The sequence below is a fragment of the Mustela erminea genome, chromosome 4 (assembly GCF_009829155.1).
Source record: "Mustela erminea isolate mMusErm1 chromosome 4, mMusErm1.Pri, whole genome shotgun sequence".
Taxonomy (NCBI): domain Eukaryota; kingdom Metazoa; phylum Chordata; class Mammalia; order Carnivora; family Mustelidae; genus Mustela; species Mustela erminea.
Genome location: NC_045617.1, coordinates 139293276 through 139315362, shown reverse-complemented (window position 1 = coordinate 139315362; position 22087 = coordinate 139293276). Strand labels below are relative to the sequence as shown.

General features: G+C 41.0%; 1 long non-coding RNA gene across 2 annotated transcripts in view; it reads left to right on the top strand.

Moving 5' to 3' along the window:
* The window catches only part of LOC116589182, a 29094-nt gene that overhangs the window by 170 nt on the left and 6837 nt on the right, over positions 1 to 22087 (top strand). For both annotated transcript variants that reach the window (XR_004285229.1, XR_004285230.1), the window contains exons 2-3: positions 4246 to 4315; positions 5021 to 5094. This is a non-coding gene — a long non-coding RNA (uncharacterized LOC116589182). The remainder of the gene's footprint in view (positions 1 to 4245; positions 4316 to 5020; positions 5095 to 22087) is intronic.

The window sequence follows — 22087 nt, the reverse complement described above, 5'->3', positions numbered from 1 at the left end:
CAGTGTGGTACAGGGCGTCCGCGTCTGCCGGGTCCCTTCATCGATAAGGTCGGGGAAACAAACAGGACACGGGTTTCAGTGTCCCCACGTGGCATTCCAGCTCCTGCTTCTGGGGGTTCTGACCTGCCCTCGTGAGCTTCCCTTCTTGACTGTCTTAGGAATTTCGAGCTCCAGCGTTGGTCAAGACAGCCTTGTGGATGGAGCGTGCCTGGCAAGGCTCCCCTAATTGTGCAAGTCCGTTCCTAAGAATTCACGTATATTTTTCAGTCGTAGATACACGAACGTCCCTACCTATATGCCCTTCCTGGTTAAACCCGGGGTGAGGCACTCGTGATGGGTCCTCCCCTCGCCCCTTGACTTCAGGGCAGCGGTGCACGTTAGGAAGCGGAATAGGCCTTAGGGCTTCAAAGAACACGATGCCGGCCCTAGGCTCTGCCGCTTTAGCCGGACCTGGACGGCAGCAACGTAGAGGAAGGGAGAACTGCATTGTGAAGACCAGGGTGCGTTCCCAGCACCTGGCAGAGGGGCGAGATTCGTGATTTGGTTTTGTTTTTTAAACTAAATTTCATCCAGCTTTGTGCCCTCCTCTCCCTAGCTGGGAGGACCTCCCAGAGCGGTTATTGCAGGGCCGCTTAGCACCACCGCTTACCCTGACTAGCTCGGCATGGGGGAGACTCGGAATCCCGGGGCTCATAGAAGCCTGGTCCTTAGTCCCGAGTGGGTGCTGTCCCTTGCTTCCTCTTGTTTCCCGGTGCCACTGTTGAGCTTGATCCTCTTCCGCTAGGGGACATAACTGCCACTAAGAAGCCTCTCAACATTCCAGTCAGCGTTAGCCTAGGTCCCAAGGCTTCAAATCCAAGAAGTCCATGGATAAGTTCCAGGGAGCCATATGCCACATCCTCAGAGGTCCTGACACCCTGAGGGGCGCATGGGGCGGGTATCCTCTCCCCACACCCATAGAACCTTCCATCCTGCAAGTCTCAGAACCCAATTCTCTTGGATCCACCTACATCTCTACCCACTCTTTGCCTCCTGTAACGTTCTGTTAAACAAAATAACCTGTGTGCTGTGTCCTGCTCCCGCCTCCACCCCCAGATTTAGAGAAACCCAAAGGGGATGTTACCTTTTACTTCACTTCGCTCCTGAAAAATCTATAAATACTACCTTTTTTTTTTTTTAAGTTTTTAACCTATGTTATTAAAAATCAAAATAACTTTTATGCTAAGTGAAATAAGTCTGACAGAGAAAGACAGTTACCGTATGATTTCACTTATATGTGGAATCTAAAAAACAAAGAAACAAAAACCGGACTCTCTAATACAGAAAACACACTGGTGGTTGCCGAAGGGGAGGCGGGTTGGGGAAGTGGGTAGGAAATGGGGAAAAGGGATTTAGAGGTACAAAAAAAAAAAAAAAAATTAGGATACCTTTAGTTGGAAGGATGGAAGTAGAAGTTAGAGGGATCACAATGTGGGCTTTGGGGATGCGGACAGTGTGTTGTTTCTTCATCTGGGTGACCATTAATGATAATGCATTGAGCTGTGTATTTATGCTTTGTGTGCTTATCTCGATGTCTTATCCTTCAGTCTTTTAAAGTTTAAGAAAATCCAAATGCTAAAAAGATATACAGTTAAAAAAAAAATCCCTTTCCCACACATAAATTCTATGCCCCATTTCCCCTCCCTAGGTGAATAGTGTATTTAGGAATTCCCTCCAGTACCTTGTAAGCATTGGTGGACTTTAATGCTGTTCCACTTCTCCTTCGGGCCACATGGTCTCATTGCATTTCCTGACTCTCCTGAGGTTGGATAGGGGTATGTGCCTAGTTCTGGCCAGTAGGTTGTAAGCAGAAATGATGTGGGTCACTTCTGGGCCGGGGCATACAGTTGCCAGAATGAGATCCTCTGGACTTCTCTTTCCCTCCGGCCACAGTGACCTGCCATTTTTTAGTTCGTGTTCTCCATCAGCTTTGGTCTCAGAGGGTATGACAAGGGGCCACTGCGTAACAGACACAGGCAAGAGGCATGAGCAAGAAATAAATGATGTGTTAAGCCCCTGAGAGTTGGAGATTGGTAGTGCACTGATTCAGAGCGGTACCTCCTGGAGAGGTATGTGTGTGTGTGTGTGGTCTGTAGCTCTCTGGAGAGTACACCAAGACAAGAAAGTTGAAGTAGAAACAGAGCTATAAGAGGAAATATGCATGTAGTTGATGTAGATACATGTGTCTGTTAAGGTATTTTCGGTTTTGTGTGTAGAAACCCAAGGTGAAGATTGTTCTGCACAGTAAGAGTATTGCTAATGTAAGAGACGTGTGGTGGTCCCAGGACTGCTTAGTTCTGCTGCTCAACAGTGTCATCAAAGAGCCAGATTTTTTCTGCCATTCTTGGTGTGTTGGCTGACTCCTGTTTTGGCTACAACAGAGTCATATAATTCATTCCTCCTTCCCTTCATCCCCTTCTCTCTCTCTCTCTCTCTATCTCTCCCCGCCGACACACACACACATCCAGATACAAATAAATTTGAGACCAACAAAATGCAGACAGTGACAAAAGCAGCAGATCAAGCCTATTCAGGATATGACCATTTTAGCAATTCTGTGATGTGATTTGAAGTCTCTGTTAATGATTGGTATATCTGTTATTAGAGCTTTTAATGCAATATAGAGTGTCCTTTTGTTGGGTGACCATAAAATCAGGGAGGACCCGTGACAGCCAAGAATTAAGAGAAGTGATGGAATGACATTTGCTATTTCCTGGTACCTTGATTTGGCCCGGTACTGAGCTGTGTAGTTTTGAGCTAGTTACTAACATCTCTAAAGCCTGCTCTTCTCCTCCGCATAAAGGGATTAACAGTTGTACCTTTGTCACAGATCTGCCGTGAGACTTAAGTGAATTAATACAAAGTGCTTAAACAGTGGCTGACACATAGTAAATGCTATAGAACCAGTAGCTATTATCATTATAATAAGGCTTTGGGGAGAATTAAATAAGTTAATGTAAACTACTTAGAATAATGTCTGACATATAGTAAGTACTCAATAAATCTTTGCGGTTACTACTATGGCTATGATTATTATAGCTTTAAATAAGATTGCAGAAGTTAAGGAGGGTAAAATACAGAGAGTTAATCTTTTAAAAATGAATGTATCAGTAGGAGATACTTTTGTCATCTTAATTATCATGATCAATAATAAATTTTCATTGAACACCTCATGTTTACAACAGAGTAGACTAATCAAAAAAGAAGTCATCATCCCAAATATGTTCTAACAACTTCTATGAGACCTGAATTGTGCAAACCATCTCTTTAAAAGTTTACTATAAAAGACAAAACTAGCTGGAAAAGATATATTGATGCTTACTGCCATCAGCATATTTCCTGTTGATCTGTTTATAACAATGGATATGTTTCTATGTGTTGCCACTTAGACACTTTATATTATCTTACTGTTTTAAAAAATAAAACAGAAACAGTACCATTTGGGCTGAACATATAGTTTGTAGCTTTTATGGTTATACCAAGTGTTTTTAGTGTCAAGCCCTAATATGTGTTGTTAATGGTGAAGAAGGCTCTGTGGCCCAAAAGGAACTGAAGGAAATGAAGAAAGGTACATTAAGTACTTTCTGTGTGATGGTTACCTCCATGCTGTGCTAGGAAGGCCTGACATTTAGCAAACAACTCCAAACTCTGTAAGACAGTGCCGAAAAATGCACTGACAGGAACAGATGCACATTTCCTGTTTTTGAACATGATTCTGAGTGGGCATTAATAAATGCTAACCGGCATTGCTTCCAGGTGTAAAACTAATAATGGAGTTGGATCTGATTAGGAAAATAAAATCAGAGCTCTCAGTATTCTTGTGTCCCACCTGGGACAGCTTAAAAAAAGGTGGGGGTGGTCCTACCATCTCATCGCCAAAGAAGCATTCATCAATCAACTAATGTTAACTTAGAACAGTACATTGTCACTTAAGGAATAAACAAGTACAACAAACACAAAAACAGAAACATTTTGGAGCTGTCTGGGTGACTCAGTGGGTGAAACATCTGACTCGACATCTCAGAATCGTGAGATTGAGCTGCACATCGGCCTCCACACTTATTGGGGAGTCTGCTTGAGATTCCCTCTCTCCCTCTCTCTCTGCCCTACCTGCCCCCTCTCTAAAATAAATAAATAAATCTTAAAAAAACAAAAACAAAAACAGACACATTTTCTGAGCACTCTAATGTGCTTATTATTCTCTAGGTTCCTCAGGCTACCAAGATCAAGGGTCATTGTCTCACAGAGCGTTGTGGTGGGAAGCAGCAGTGAACAGGTAACAACTGTGAAATGGCCTCTTACAGTGGGACTTGGTGGTGTTGTTGGTATTGTTTTAACTTTCTATTTTGAAATAATTTGAGACTTAAAAGTCTTTCAAAAAATGGCATGGGAAGTTCACATAATACTTTTGACCCAGCTTCCTCTAATGTTGACAAGCACACTGTCAAAGCCAGGAGATTAACATTAGTACAAAGCTAGTAACTAAACAACAGAACTTATTCCTGTTTCATGCTTTTTTACATAACAAGAAAAATTGCAGGGACAGAAACTTGAAAAGAAGATGCAGAGATGAAAACTGTGTGTGCGTATGTGTGTTTGAAATGGTCAGTTTAATGTACTGATTTTTCTTTCCTTAAAAAATTCTCTTTAATGTATTATATCTTTCAATTATTATTATTTGCTACTTATATATTATATTATTCAATTAAAAAAAACTTAACTTGCCAGTATTATTCTTTCTTCCCTTCAGTAGGCACTTTCCCACGGAAATAAGGTTATTAAATTTAGCAAAAATGAATGCAGGTTATATAGTTAAATTTGAATTTCAGATATGCAGCAAGCAGTATTGTTTTTGTTTTTGTTTTTTTCGTATTACCATGTCCCGTGCAATATTTGGGACATACTTATGTTTAAAAATCATTTTTGTCTCTTTGACATTCAAATAACTGCACTTACTATGTTTTATCTGGCAATCCTACAGGAAAAGAACATAAAGTTGGAGAGTGGAGCTTAGTGTCCTGCACCTGGGAGGAGGGATGGCAGGACGTCTTCAAGGTAAGAAGATTAAAAAATTACCTCTCCAGCATTCTCCACCGTGTTGTGCTAGAGGAACAATTTCTCGGAGGATAGAAAGTAGCTGCAGGGAAAGGAAACCCATTAAGCTATTTCAGGAGCTATTTCAGAAAAACTGTTTACTACAGCTGTTACCTGGCCCTGGCCCACCTCAGCCAGACCTAGTATGTGGGGAGGGGTACAGAGGGGGAAAATGGGGTGCATGGGGGGAGCAGGTGGGCAGTTAAGCATGGGGGGAGGCCTGGAAATGCAAAGGGAGAAGCAAGTGCCTTCAGTACAAAGAACAAAAAGAGACTGGCCGTTTCCCCCCACTTCCCTTAAAAGAAATAAAACTGTGGGCCTGTTCAGGTGTTAATAAAACTGAAAATATGCCTGTCCGGGCCAGTGCCAATTTCCAATTACTGACTCTAGGCCCAAGCTATAGTCCTAAACAGATAACTCAAGATCTATTTCCAATGAGCTTGCTACATGCCTAGTTCCAACATAAAATCTCTAGAATCCAAAGCAGTAATTTAGGAAATACCATAAGAAGCATCCTGAGGCTTTCACCAGCGGAAATCCCGTAATCTGGCAAGTCTACTTTGCCTGGGAAATGTTGGCTGCTGCCTTATTTAAACTCTGTCACCAGCAATGTGCCGAGTCTTTAGCTCGGTGGCAGGGATCTCTTCCCCTCCCACTCCGGTCCCCTGCCCAGCCCAAATGCTGCACTTCCTCCCCCCTGGATGAGCTGGTCAAGCTCAGAAATCCACCAGAGTGCCCTGGAAGGGCCCATGAATCCCACATGGAAACTGCTGCTACCCCCGCGAACTGCCCATCCTTGGAGCACCACGCCCTCCAGGGCGTTTTTAACTTCAAACAGGGATTTTCCTAAGTGTGCTCCTGTTTATCATTTTTCTTCATAAATCCTTTTTCCACCTGCTTCTGCTAGTTCCCTTGGAAGCCCTAACTTGTAAGTGATTTGCTCCCACCGTGTGTGTTGACATGTGTTGATGGTGCAGGTGGGCCAGGTGTGAGGACCAAGAGGGGGTCCCGCAGGACCAGTAAGAGGGTCCTTGGCTACCTGCAGGGTAGAAGTCAAACACAAGCCAGTTGGAAATGAGAGCAAGGCTTATGGAAGGTGTAAAGAGAGTACAGATATATACTGTCTGGGAGACAGAAAGGAAAGGAGAGACCATTCCATCTTTGCTTGTGGTTTTGGGTTTTGTTCTGTTTTGTTTTTCCCTAAGATTTTATTTATTTATTTGAGAGAGAGCATGAGCAGGGGGAAAAGCAGAGGGAGAGGGAGAAGCAGACTCTTTGCTGAGCAGGGAGCCTGACGTGGGACTCAATCTCAGAACCTTGGGATCATGACTTGAGCTGAAGGCAGACACTTAACTGACGGAGCCACCAGGCGTCCCATGGGGCCTCGGGTTTTTGACTGAGGATTGTGGTCTGGCCTGCATGTCCTCTCAGGCATCGAGGAGCCAGGTGAACAAAGACAAGGGTCTAGGTATCTGTGATAAGTCACTTATTCCTTGGATCCAGGGGTCTTAGCGTTGGGATGTCTAACACTGGTGGTCTGGAAAATGCACATGATGACTTCGGCCGTCATTCTTCCCCGGTCCTTCCTTTGATGTTATCTGCTGTGCTGGAAGACGCTAAAGAGATCATTAACTTCTTGTCCCTTACGAGGAAGACATACTCTATTTGCACTGTGAGGCATGTGCAAAGTGGGGGTGTAGGATCCTGAGGCAGAAAACCTGAACTCTGGCACTGGCTTTCTCCTTTACTCCCTACATGATCACAGAGGAGCTATTCAGTTAACCTCCTCAGACTTCCTGTCTGTCAAAATGGATACGGTTCTTTTGGCCTACCTCACAGCTTTGTTACATGGGAGAAATGGAAAGAAATGGGAGTGGTTTGTAAACTATAAACCTGCTGTGCCGATAAGAGCAAACCTTTCTCAGTATCTGTCATGTGCTAGGCATTGAGTTTAGGTGCTTATCTGTTGAATTCTCACAGTAACCTCACATAGTAAATACTATCATTCCCGTCTCACAGACGATCATACTGAGGCACAGACAGCTTAAGTATCTTGCCAAAGCATCATACCAATAGTAAATGGTGGCGTTGGGATTTGAACCCAAGTCCTCTGGCAGCCACGCCTACTTATCACCCTGCTGAGCTACTTCTGGTATAATTAATGGATTAAAATCAACATTAAAAATCAAGGAGAAAGATACTCTTTCCCTGGCTTCACTGGTGCCTTCATCTTGGGCTCTCTCCTGTGACCTTTTCCTTCTGTGCCCTTAACTGTAGGCCCTGCGGTGAGGCTAACTTGGAGGAATCAGAACCACTCACTGCTTTCTAGCTCTTATCTATGTCTACATGTTACATTTTAGGAAACGTATTCAGCTAACAGCATATCCCCAGTTGCGTACTAGAGAGGTGTGCTGTATTAGTCCTGCTTTTCTAAGACTGACGACAAAACAGGAATAACTGAAGACATCTATGACTATGAAATCTCAGACATGCCAATGGTAGTTTGGTGTAGCGTGGGATTTCTTAAATGTCTATCCAATATAGATATATCCTTTTTTTTTAAGATTTTTATTTATTTATTTGATAGAGATCACAAGTAGGCAGAAGGCAGGCAGAGAGAGAGGGGGAAGCAGGCTCCCCGCTGAGCAGAGAGCCCGATGTGGGGCTCGATCCCAGGACCCTGAGATCATGACCTAAGCCGAAGGCAGAGGCTTAAACCACTGAGCCACCCAGGCGCCCTAGACATATTCTTAAGGAAAAGAATTCTCATGGATTCTAAGATCTTCAGACTCTTAGGACCTTCCTTAGGACCCCTGTTTGAGAAATGCCAGTGTGTGCTAGACAAATCAGTGCTGAACCCACACTCAGGAATTCCAGGTTCTCATCCTGCCATTGCCATGACACAGGGCATTATTGTTGCCTCAACTGTAAAATGAGATAGGTTAGATCAGTGCTCCCAGGGGCCTCAAGCCCCATGGGGGCAGGCAGGTGACCTAAATGAATGTCCAGACCTGGTGAAAGGCAGGAGTGAGTAGCAATGACCTCAGTTCACTGTGGCCATGAGGGAGTGCAGGCATTGTCTGTTCTCATCTTAGTTTTTAAGAAGAGCTTGATATTCATGACTTCGTACAAAAATCTGTTGATTCTAGGGGTGCCAGGGTGACTCCGTTGGTTAAGTGTCTGCCTTTGGCTCAGGTCATGATCCCAGGGTCCTGGGATCAAGTTCCATGTTGGGCTCCCTGCCCGGTGGGGAGTCTACTTCTCCCTCTCCTTCTGTCCCTCCTCCTACTCATGCTTGCTCGCTCTCTCCATCTCTCTTTCAAATAAATGAAAAAAATCTTTTTTTTTAATGTATTGATTCTACAAAAAAAAATCTGTTGATTATAAGTGTTGGAAATGAGTACAACAATGTTTAAAGCACAGAGAAGCCAAAGAAAAACACCTCCATGAGCCAGAGCCATGGCTTGAAAACTGGGTCGAGATTCTGAACAAGATCAAGGGTTTTCAGGCTGTTTCCACTGAAGAGTTCCACAGAGCTTTTGTGAGGGTTCTGTGGAGGTCGGGGGAGGCCAACTCTTCTGCCCATTTCAACCAGAGTAGCTCAGCTCTATCTGCTTTTCTAAGGACTAACAACTAAAATAGTTGATATTTAAGAGCAGTTATCTGCAACTTGTATTTGTAGATAGAGAAGTCTTTAGGGGGGCTCCTGGGTGGCTCAGTCAGGGGAATGTCTGATTCTTGATTTCGGCTCAGGTCATGATCTTGGGGTCGTGGGATCAAGCCCTGTGTGTGGCCCCGCGCTCAGTGTCTGTTAGAGATTCTCTCTCCCTTTCTTTCTGCCTCTCTCCCGCTGCTCGCTCTCTCGCTTTCGCTCGCTCTCTCTCATAAATAAATAAATATTTTTTTTAAGTCTTTATGGTGTGCTTTAAAAAAAACAAAAAACATTCAGTGGGTGCAGACAGCTGGAACAAGAAGGTAGCGTCCCTGTCAAAGGCAGCAACTCCCTGCTTCTGCTTGTGGACATTCTGTTCTGCTGGGCTCAGTGTTACTAGGCATCCCAGAATTTCCTTACGACCCAAGTGTTAGAAAGAAAAGCCTGGCTCTAAAGAAACACGGAGGCCAGCCAGCCAGCCAGCCTGTTTCAGTCCCCGGCAGGTTCTTACTTAGCAGCAAATTGTGGCAGTGTTAACTTTCCCGAAAATGGCTCCCTAAAAACTGATTAGTCTTGAAGGCAATTTCCCCTGGCTTGTAAAGCCCTTCCTAGACCTTTAACTGCCCATGTGTTTATTCTGTGGAGGAAGAAGCTGGCATGTTTGGGAGTGCATGCAGCAGAGAAGCTAGAAGTGACACCGCCACAGAAGAGTCCAGGAGCCTCCCCTGGAAACGTGGGAGGGAGTTTTTGCCAGATTCGCACAGTTGAAAGGATGTAGAGTGTTGACAATACGGCAGTCCCAACAGAGAGAAACTGCTGTTTGGATGCGGCAGGGAACCAGTGTGCGTCTGTGTGTGAGTGCGAGCTACAGACTTGGCCACCTTTATTCTCTCAGCGATCGTTCAAGTGGCTCTGCAGTAGTTTGAGCGGGCATTGAACCTAAGGGAGGGGGAACTGTTCGGACGAGTCTAAGGGAACCAACGTGAATGTAAGAGAATAAAAATGAAAGAAAGAAATACAAAGATAGGAGCAGAAAGATCTCTCGAACATTGCAATGTGATGAACTTAGTGAGTTTCTCAAAGGAAAATAGGCAGAAGGTTCATTATGGAGGATAGAGAACTGAGCTAAAAAACCATGCCCTGATGCTTCATTTAAAAAGGGCTTTAGGGCGCCTGAGTGGCTCAGTCGTTAAGCGGCTGCTTTCAGCTCCCAGGGTCCTCAGATGGAAGCCCACACGGGGCTCCCTGCTCAGCAGGAAGCCTGCTTCTCCCTCTGCTGCTCCCCCTGCTGTGTTCTCTGTGTATGTGTGTGTCTGCCAAATAAATAAATCTTTAAAAATAAATAAATAAATAAATAAAAGGGCTTTATGTTGAGAGTGGGAGCAGAAGGTAAAAGATGATGTGATGTTTTCCCAAACCTGCACATGCCTCTAACCCTCATATCCTAGAAATCTGAAAACCTCAGTCAGTGAGATTTCCAGGATTCACCGCACTCCCCACATCCTTCTCTTGAGAGGGAAGGTGTGTTTACTCCCCAAATCTTCCTTCAGTTGATCCCATTTGTCCCATACCTGGCGTAAGGTGAATGTCATTCCAGCACTGGGCTGGTCCTCTGTACTTGAGCGTCTTTCCCTCTGTTTGGCTAAGTGAAGTCTACAAACCTAGCATGGCACCAGTACTACTAACTTTTCTGGATGTCTAGCTGGATTATGTTCTTTTTCTCAGAGGAGCTCATGTGGATTTGGGAATAGAAACATTACAATGACGTCTTTGATAATGTTCTGTACAGCAGCCCTCTCGCACACTGTCACACACTTTCCATTCTCAAAGGCTTTGAGATTCTTGTACTTCTGAACGAGATCAGTGGCATGACCTTTCTTTGCTTTTGATGCAAACCCATAATTCCAGACGGCCTACAAAAGCAGGAGGTATGCCTCTCTTTTCTGTCCTATGTGTTTGGGATGGCATGAAGGCAGCATTTGTAACAAGTGCACTACTAGTGTGTCATGAACCAGAGCTCAAATGTGAGAAACATCAGTGGCTTTGCTAACTCAACCCTCGTCTCTTCTGAGTTTCTAGACATGTGTATTTTAAGTATAAGCCTAAGCGCAGAAGTTGCTGAGAAAAGCACTGTTATTTCGATGTTCACTGACAGGCGCTGCATATCAGATGTTCTTCTGTCAATTCATCTAAATTTATGTTTTGACAGGTGCCATTTTATTTAGTTGGCAGGGCTTACGCTTATTGTTTTTCTCTTCGACCCTCTTTGAATTTCCTCTATGAGGTAGAAATACCAAGCTAATATAATAGGTAGCTTTGTCAGCCAGAAGTGATCATCAAAAGACAAAATTAACCAGTTCTAGAAAAGACCCCAGCAGTTCTTACACAAGCTCTTTTGTGGTATTTTATTTTATGAGGTGGTCTAAGTTTAGTTTAATTCTTTAGTTAATCCTTTTTTCTTTCCTCTGGTAAATTATTGATCCCTCAGGCCTCAAATGGAGATTCAGATAAATACTTGGCAAAGTAAGTTTAATGACTACATGTGTTTTACCAGAAGGGAGACCTCTATCCTCTCTCTAATAGCTCTGTGGCCTCACTCAAGTGTTATTTAAGTAGCCTCTCTGGAGAATCACAACACTCACTCTCTCCTTGACTATAATACCCCAAAGAGAATTCTGTTCCCTTCTTTATGTCAGTATAAGGAAATGAGTTCCATGGAAGACTGTAGTTATTTGGACAATTCTTGGCCTCCTCACTTGGTTTAAACCAAAGATAGTGGGTACATTTCATCAGGAATATCTCCAGAGACTAAAATTTTCTGTTTCCTTCCTAAGGGAGAAGTTAGACAACCTAGTACCTCCCTTCTCTATGTTTAAAAACTTATCCTTTGCAAGAAGGTGCTGCTCTTTTCTTTCCCCCATTTAGTTACTTAGTTTCTGTATTTGAAGCTGAACCCCAAATTCCTAAGCTACAGTGTACAACATGTGCCCTCGTTGGCTCTCACGATCTTAAGGATGTTGGGATGAGGTCATGTCTGTGGAACTCGATGGACTTCAAATCCCTCAGGGCTTGTGCCTTTTAGACATTTTCCCCTATCAGTCAACTTCAACCTTTGCTCAAGTTCTTTTGACAGGGCTATGTGAAGCCTGCCTGCATTCTGGCCTTCTCCCTGATTAATTTGCTTAGAACTGGAAATTGCTCTTCAACTGAGAATATAGCTAATTCTCTCGCCCTTGAAAACCATTGTATACCTTCCTTAGAAGTCTCTGTCTTCCCAAGGAACTACCAATAAAAGAATTGGAAGGAACTTGTTAATATTCTCTTTGTCTGGAAAGGCAGAAAATCCAGCCAAGAAAAAGCTCCCCTTCATTGCATGCAGTGCATAGGCAGTGGGATGCTGCCCCGACCCCCGCCCCTGAAGGCAGTCAGGGATTCCTTGGCTGTGGACAACCCCCTTGAGTAAGGTCACTCCCCTGCCCACACACCTCAGTGGATGAAGTGGGAGTATAAAGACCAGGTCATCTCAACCCCAGCTGGGATGATTGTGAAGGGCCAGTCTAACTCCAGCTCTCCCAGTGGGCTGTGACTGCCAAGAGGTCTGCATTGCAGTCAGCTTCTCTCTCAACCTGCAGATGCTTCCTCCCAGAGGAAATTCCTAATGCATTATTTCTGAAGCACCAGAAGTTGTTCAATAAATGGGTCTATTGTTTTCACTGGATCATAAGCCCCTCGGGGGGCAGAGATGGAGCTAATGCAGCTCTATCCTCTTAAATAGTGCCTGGCAGTATGGAGTGCCCTTTAATGACACATGACAAAACAGATGGGATCAAATAGCAGTAGAATGGGAACCATGATGGATCCTGAGTTCTCTGGTAGTCATCCATGTGATTGTTGGAAGCTTTGCTGGGTCTCTGTTTCCTCAGAGGTAAAAGGAGGAGCTTTAACAGGGTCATCTGTACAATTCATCGTAGCTTTAAAATTTAGTGATTTTGTAGAGATAACAAAAGTTTAGGCACAGAGATGGATAGAGTGGATTGGAGTTATCTCCAATTCATCTTTCTCTGTCCTTCCTACAATGACAGCTGAATACTAGACTTGCAGGACAGGGAAAGGAGAGTCCAGGAGTCAACAGTAGAGCTTCATCCTCTGTCACAGCACCTTGCAACCAAACTGCCTTGTTCCTTAGGTCATCTTGGAGGCAGAAAGGAATAGAAGCCTTAATGTCAACCACAACCTATATATTGTTCTGGCCAAATTTACTAGCCAAGAAGAAACATGAATAACACTAAAAGCTTAGAAAGCTTCAAAAAGGAGGGATCCCCCTCTCATTTCAGTAAAGATGATTAACTTTGAGGATGAACTTTGTCCATTAGTTCAGAATCACAAATATTTTCAGATTTTTATCTTGTCCTTGCTAAATTCCTATACTGGTAAATCTTGCAACTTCTTGTCAAGTAATATGGATGTAAAAGACTTAAGAGTTAGGCAGACTTTTGATACATAATTTAAAATAATGGTCAGAAAAATACTCACTGGACTTGAGAAAAGAATGGAGCATCTCATTGAGGCCCTTGAAAAAGAGATAGAAAATCGAAAAAAGAACAATCATAGATGAAGAACTCAATAACTAGAATTAAAAATGTACTAAAGGGACTAGATAGTAGACTAGAGGAAGCAGAACAGATCAATGACCTAGAAGACAGTAATGGAAAGCAATCAAGTTGAATAGGAAAAGAGAAAAAAGGATAATAAAAAAATGAAAATAGACTTAGGGAATTCAACAATACCATCAAGTATAACAACATTTGCATAATTTGCATAATAGGGATCCCAGAAGGATAAGAGAGAGAAGGGGGCAGAAAATTTATTTGAAGAAAGAACACCTGAAAACTTGCTGAATCTGGGAAAGGAAACAGAAATCCAGATCCAGGGGGCAGAGAGCCCTGCCAACATAATCAACCCAGGAGGTCTGCACTAAGACACATATTAATTAAAATGGCAGAAAGCAGTAATAAAGAGATTTTTAAAGCAGCAAGAGAAAACAGTTATATATGAAGGAAATCCCATAAGCCCACCAGTTGGTTTTTCATCAGAAACTTTGCAGGCCTAAAGGGAATGGTGTGATGTATTCGAAGTGCTAACAACAACAACAAAACCCTCTACAACCAAGAATACTCTGTCCAGCAAGGCTGTTGTTCAGACTAAAAGGAGAAATAAAGAATTTCCCAAAGTTAAAGGAATTCATCACCACTAAGCCAGCCCTATAAGAAATGTTAAAGGGGATTCTTTGAGTGGGAAGGAAAGACCATAAGCAGGAGTAAGAAAACTAGGAAACACAAATGCAGTAAAGTATGTCTATAAAAACCAGTCAAGGGATTCACAAAATAAAAATTTATAAAGCAACTTCTTTCAAGATTCATCTCCAAAGGCAAGAGAAACAAAAGCAAAAATGAACTTTTGGGACTTCATCAAGATCAAAATCTTCTGCACAGCAGAGGAAACAGTCAACAAAACAAAGAGGCAACCCACGGAATGGGAGAAAATATTCGCAAATTACAGTACGGACAAATGGCTGATATCCAAGATCTATAAAGAACTCCTCAAACTCAACACACACAAAACAGATAATAATGTCAAAAAATGGGCAGAAAACATGAACAGACACTTCTCCAAAGAAGACATACAAATGGCTAACAGATACATGAAAAAATGTTCATTATCACTAGCCATAAGGGAGATTCAAATCAAAACCACATTGAGATACCACCTTATACCAGTTAGAATGGCCAAAATTAACAAGACAGTAAACAGCATGTGTTGGAGAGGATGTGGAGAAAGGGGAACCCTCTTACACTGTTGGTAGGAATGCAAGTTGGTGCAGCCACTTTGGAAAACAGTGTGGAGATTCCTTAAGAAATTAATAATAGAGCTATCCTATGACCTTGCAATTGCACTACTGGGTATTTATCCCAAAGATACAGATGTAGTGAAAAGAAGGGCCATCTGTACCCACATGTTCATAGCAGGATTGGCCACAGTCACCAAACTGTGGAAAGAACCAAGATGCCCTTCAACGAATAAATCAATAAAGAAGATATGGTCCTTATATACTATGGAGTATTATGCCTTCATCAGAAAGGATGAATACCCAACTTTTGTATCAACATGGATGGGACTGGAAGAGATTATGCTGAGTGAAATAAATCAAGCAGAGAGAGTCAATTACCATGTGGTTTTGCTTATTTGTGGAGTATAAGGAATAACACGGAGGACATGGGGAGATGGAGGGGAGAAGTGAGTTGGGGGAAATTGGAGGGGGAGATGAACCATGAGAGACTATGGACTCTGAGAAACAAACTGAGGGTTTTGGAGGGGTGGAGGGTGGGAGGTTGGGTGAGCCTGGTGGTGGGTGCTATGGAGGGCATGTATTGCATGGAGCACTGGGTGTGGTGCATAAACAATGAATTCTGGAGCACTGGAAAGAAATTTAAAAATAAATAAAAAATAAAAAATAAATAAGATAAAGTCTTCAAAAAAAAATCTCAGAGGAAAAAAAATCCCAGGAAAAGCAAATAAAACTTATATTGATAGAAATGAAGAAAAATGTATGAAGTATTACACTCTATAACTAAAATGTGGTAGGGGGGTTGGGGGAGGGGTGGGGAATAAAAATTTAGTGCTTTTAGAGTGGGTTTAAACTTAAGTGACCATCAAGTTAGTATAGACTCTTGTATGCACTGAAATGCTATACATAAGTCTAATGGTAACCAAAAATAAAAATGGTAGTAAATTTGCAAAACAAACAAAAAAAAAGGAATCCAGTATATCACTAAAGAAAGCCTGCAAACCATGAGAGAAGAGAGCAAGAGGAGAACAGAGAAGAACTACAAAAACACCTATAAAACAAGTAACAAAATGGCAATAAGTACATACCTATCAATAATTACTTTGAATATAAATAAACTAAACAATCCAAAGACATAGGTGACTGAATGGATAAAAAAGAAACACCCATTTATATACTGCATGCAAGAGACCCTTCAGATCTAACGGCACAGATTTAAAGTGAAGGGATGGAAAAGCATTTAGCATGCAAATGGAAGCAAAACAAAAACTGGATATCAATGCTCATATTAGGTAAAATAGACTTTAAAACAAAGACTGTAATGAGGCAAAGACACTACATAATCATAAAGGGAACAATCCCAAAAGAATTGTAAATATTTATGCACCCAAATGGGAGACCCAAGTATATAAAGCAGCTAATAACAAACATAAAGGAAATAATCAATAGTAATATAATTATAGTAGGGGACTTTAACACCCCACTTATAGCAATGGATCATCCAAATAGGAAATCAACAAGGAACCAGTGGATTTGAATGTCATGTAGGACTAAATCAATCTAAAAGACATATTCAGAACATTTCATCTGAAAACAGCAGAATATGCATTCTTTTCAAGTGCACATGGAACATTCTCCAGAATAGATAACATAAAACAAGTCTCAAAAAATTCAGAAAGTTTGAAATCATATCATGCATCTTTTCCCAACCACAGTGCTATGAACTAGAAATCAACCACAAGAAAAAATCTGGAGAAAAAACAAATACATGGAGGTAAAATAACATGCTACTGAATAATAAATAAGTCCGCTACAAAATCAAAGAGGAAATAAAAAATACATAAAGACAAATGAAAACACAACATTCCAGAGTCTTTGGGATGCAGCAAAAGCTGTTTTAGGATGCAGTTTTATAGCAATACAGGCCCACTTCAATAAGCAAGAAAAATCTCAACCTAACCTTGCACCTGAAAGGGCTACAAAAAGAACAGCAAGTGAAATGACAAACCAGTAGAATAAAGAAAATACTAAATATTAGAGCAGAAATAAGTGAAATAGAAACTCAAAAAACAATTGAACATATGAGTGAAAGCAGGAGCTGGTTCTTTGAAAAGATCAACAAAATTAATAAGCCTTTTGCCAGACTCATCAAAAAAAGGGGGAGTTCAAGTAAATCATGAGAGGTGAAATAACAACTGATAGCACAGAAATACAAAGGATTATAAGAGATATTTTGAAAAAGTATATATCAACAATTATGCATAGTTTCCTGGAAACAAAACCTCCCCAAGCTAAATGAGGAAGAAATAGGAATTTTGAACAGACTGATTACCAGAAATGAAATTGAATCAAAAAACTCCCAACAAACAGAAGTCCAGGACCAGATGGCTTCACAGGGGATTCTACGAAACATTTAAAGAAGAATTAATACCTATTCTCAAATGATTCCAAGAAACAGAACAGTAGGATAGTTTCCCAGTTCTATGAGGCCAGCATTATCCTGATACCAAAACTTGATAAAGACATGACAGAAAAAGAGAACTACAGAGCAGTATCTCTAATGAACATGGATACAAAAACCCTCAACAAAATATTAGCAAAATCAATACGACCATATATTAAAAAAGCATTCACTACAACCAAGTGGGATTTATTCTGAGGATGCAGAGGTGGTTCAGTATTCACAAATTAATGTGATACATCACATTAACAAGAGAAAGGATTAAAAACTATATTATTGGGGCGCCTGGGTGGTTCAGTGGGTTGAGCCTCTGCCTTCGGCTCAGGTCATGATCTCAGGGGCCTGGGATCGAGCCCCACATCGGGCTCTCTGCTCCTCAGGGAGCCTGCTTCCTCCTCCCTCTCTGCCTACTTGTGATTTGTCTTGTTCTGTCAAATAAATAAAATCTTTTTAAAAATTATTTTAAAAACCTATATTATTATCTCAATAGATGTAGAAAAAGCATTTGACAAAGTACAACATCCATTCATGATTTAAAAAAAAAAACTCAACAATATAGGTTTAGAGGAAACATACCTCAACATAATAAAGGCCATATATGAAAAACCCATAGGTAATACCATATTCAGTGGTGAAAAACGGACAGCTTTTCTAAGATCAGGAATAAGCTTTTCTAAGATCAGGAATAAGACAAGGATATCCACTCACATGTATGTTGTTCAACATACAACTGAAAGTCCTAACCACAGCAATCAGATTAAAAAAAAGAAATAAAAGGCGTCCAGATTAGTAAGGAAAAAATAAAACTTTTGACTATTTGCAGATAATATACCATATATAGAAAACCCTAAGGACTCTACAAAAAGAAAAAACTACTAGAACTCGTAAATGAATTTAGTAAAGTCTCAGGGTACAAAATCAATATACAGAAATCGATTGTATTTCTGTACGCTAATAGTGAAGTAACAGAGAAATTAACAGTGCCATTTATACTTGCACCAAAATGATAAAACACCTAGGAATAAATGTAACCAAAGAGGTGAAAGACTTGTTCTCTGGAGACTATAAAACATTGATGAGGGGCACTCGAGTGGCTCAGCCAGTTGAGCATCTGCCTTCGGCTCAGATCATGATCCCAGGGTTGTGGGATCAAGACCCAAGTTGGGCTGTCTGCTCAGTGAAGAGTCTGTTTCTCCCTCTCTCTCTTCCCTTTAACACCATTTGTGCTCTCATGAGTACACATTCTCTCTCATAAATAAAACTTTAAAAAAAATTGAACATGACACAAATGAATGGAAAGATATTCCATGCTCATGGATTAGAAGAACCAATATTAGGGCACCTGGGTGGCTCAGTCATTAAGCGTCTGCCTTCAGCTCAGGTCATGATCTCAGGAACCTGGGACTGAGCCCCACATCGAGCTCCCTGCTCTGCAGGAAACCTGCTTCTCCTTTTCCCACTCCCTCTGCGTAGGTTCCCTCTCTTAATATCTTTCTCTCTGTGTTGAATAAATCTTTTTAAGAAAGAAGAAGAAGAACATTATTGTTAAAATGTCTATACTGCCAAAAGCAGTCTACAGATTTAATGGAATCTCTATCAAAATGCCAACATATTTCACAGAACTACAACAAATAGTCCTAAAATCTGTATGGAACCACAAAAGACCCCAAATAGACAAAACAATCTTAGGAAAGATGAACAAAGCTGCAAATATCACAATCCCAGATTTCAAGATATACCAAAAAGCTGTAGTAATCAGAACAATATGGTACATTTAAAAATTCTAGCTCCATCTCTTGCAAGATAGGTTAGGATAATCACCATGTGAGCTTTGATTTTCTCACCTGTTAAAGAGGAGTGTAGGCGTAATAATGCCTATATCTTAGAGTATTGTGAGGATTATGTAAAGTATCTAGCATATGAACATGTAAGGAAAGATTTAATAGAAATTGTTCCTTATCATTAGCAAGCTAGGCCACAGTGACATGGTTGACAAGATAGAAACATCCTATCTCTGGCAATGTCACCTCTAAGAGCTCTCAGCCATAGGAAAAAGTGATCTGATTACTTAAAATTTTGCAATGATTTGGGTATAGATAATATTTTGAGAGAGCTGCAACAACCATAATGTGTTACAAAAGTATCACGGATTTCCACTGGTGACAGGTACTCCAAAAACTCCTAGGGATTGTTTCCTATACTCATAACTGACAGAAATGACAAATTTTTCCTTACAGGCTACTGAAAACAAAAATGTCATTTTTCCTTGCCCTATTTTGTGGGCCTTCTGGATTCTCTCCATAGACTCCAACAGGAGTCTGTTGGATTCCATCTTAGGAACTCACAGAAAGAGACTGACTTAAAAATAATTTAACACCATTGTCTCTGCATTATCTTCCATTCATTCTGTATACATTTATTGAGCACCTAATATATGCTAGGCATTGTGCTAAGTGCTGGGTATACAAGCTTTGAATAAGACACTGTGCCTATCCTTATGCCCTACTAAGATAAATGTGTTAAACTGACAATACACATTACAATGTGGTACCAAGATGTAAACAAATTATTGTGGATGTGCTTGTTTGTGGTTTCCAAGTATAAACTATAGTCTGTTCTTTCCCTCTGGCTAAGCAGTCTAAAATAGACCTCTATAATTATGTTACTTTTCTCTCTCATTTCTCATAAATGCCTTCACTATGCATCCATGCTAAATTGGTGATTTTCCAATTAGTTGCTCTATTAAGGTCTGATTATCTAAAAACAGAAGATATTTAATGCAGGGAATTGGTCACACAGATTATGGAAAACTTGAGAAGACAATAGAAATAGTGAGGCATCAGAGATTAGAGAAGGAAACCCTTAACCATAGACTGGCTGGAGGAACAGAGAAAGGAGGTCATGTTACCAGAGTCCAGAGACTGGGATAGCCCACTGGGCTATACAGATCTTGCTATATAGATAAAAGCTAGGGAAAGTAAGGGATGGTCCAAAGGCAAACATGCCCAAGATCAGCATAGTTGCATTTCTTCTTGACATGCAGTGCTACTTCCTGTCCCTTCTCCTAGATAAATGACTTCTGTTAAACTGCCTCAGATCCACATTCAGTGGCCTCCACAAACAGCAAACACCAGACTGTGGCTTTTCTTCTTTGGATCTATAAGAGGATTTCTCAAGATTGTCAGTGCCTATGAGTCTTCATTTTGCTCTAGAACCTTACATACTACTACCTTTTTTGAATATCTGAAATAACCTACTATGGGTCAAGGTTCTCTTGTGTTCTGTACCCAAAGGATGTGTTCTCAGCAGGGATAATATCATACCCAAAAGAGCAAAAATTGGTTCTTGGAATATTTCTTAAGATACCAATATCCTATTAATTTTAAAAAATGTTCTTTTGTTAAATCAACCAAGGTTTGATTTTTTACAACCAGAACTATATTCTAGTTGTAGAGACAGAATTTCTAACCAGTAGAGAAACAATAATCCTTGAAAAAAGTTTCAGAATGGAAGTGAAAAAATTCTATTGGCATAAGAGTGTGTCAAGGAGATGAAAGGTTTTTTGTTTGTTTGTTTGTTTTGTTTTAGATTTATTTATCTGACACAGAGAGCAGAAGCAGGGGGAATGGCAGTAAGAGGAAGAGAGCGAAGCAGATTCCCCACCAAGCTGGGAAGGCAAAGGGATGGGTGAAAAACCTTAGATTTTACAATGCTTTGGGATCCTCCAAAGTTCAGCTGTACCTGACAACATATTATTCTTAGCATTTAATTTCTCCTATCTGAGAGAAATTTAATTTTAAACATTAAATTATTGATTTTATTTTTCTTCTCAGAGGACAGTAGTGAAGAGCAGAAAGGAATAGCAAAACATTGCCCCAAAGGATGAGAAGGGTACTTTCATCTTAAATTTCATCTCCTTAGGGCACCTGGGTGGCTCAGTTGCTTGGGTGTCTGCCTTCAGCTTGAGTCATGATCCCCGAGTCCTGGGTTTGAGCCCTCTGTTGGATTCCCAGCTTGGTGGGGAATCTGCTTCGCTCTCTTCCTCTTACTGCCATTCCCCCTGCTTCTGCTCTCTGTGTCAGATAAATAAATCTAAAACAAAACAAACAAACAAACAAAAACCTTTCATCTCCTTGACACACTCTTATGCCAATAGAATTTTTTCACTTCCATTCTGAAACTTTTTTCATGGATTATTGTTTCTGTACTGGTTAGAAATTCTGTCTCTACAACTAGAATATAGTTCTGGTTGTAAAAAATCAAACCTTGGTTGATTTAACAAAAGAACATTTTTTTAAATTAATAGGATATTGGGATATTAAGAAATATTCCAAGTTACAACAAAATAAGTTAAAAAAAAAAGTTGAAAGGGGGCACCTGGGTGGCTAGGTTGGTTAAGCATCTGCCTTCGGCTCAGGTCATGATCTCAGTGTCCTGGGATCCAGCCCTAGCATATGGCTTCTTGCACAGCAGGGAGTCTGCTTCTCCGTCTCCCTCTGCCCTTCCTCCCCCCAACCCTCATGCCTTCCCTCCCTCTCTCTCTCTCTCTCTCTCTATTTCAAACAAATTTTCATTTAAAAAAAAAAGAAAGAAAGAAACTAGGGGCGCCTGGGTGGCTCAGTAGGTTAAACCTCTGCCTTCAGCTCAGGTCATGATCCCAGGTCCTGGGATCGAGCCCTGCATCGGGCTTTCTGCTCTGCAGGAAACCTGCTTCTCCTTCTCTCTCTGCCTGCCTCTCTGCCTACTTGTGATCTCTGTCAAATAAATAAATCTTAAAAAAAAAAAAAAAAGAAAGAAGTTAGAATTAATGAAGGAATGAAAGGGGAAAAGAAATTTATGAAAATAGAAAACAAAAACCCAGGTAAATTCAAAAGCTAGTTCTTTGAAAGGATTGATAAACACTTCTAAAACTTATAGATAAAAGAGAAATTATAAGTGAATACTACATGCAACTCTATGGCAAACATCTTAAAATCTAGAATAAGTAAATAATTTT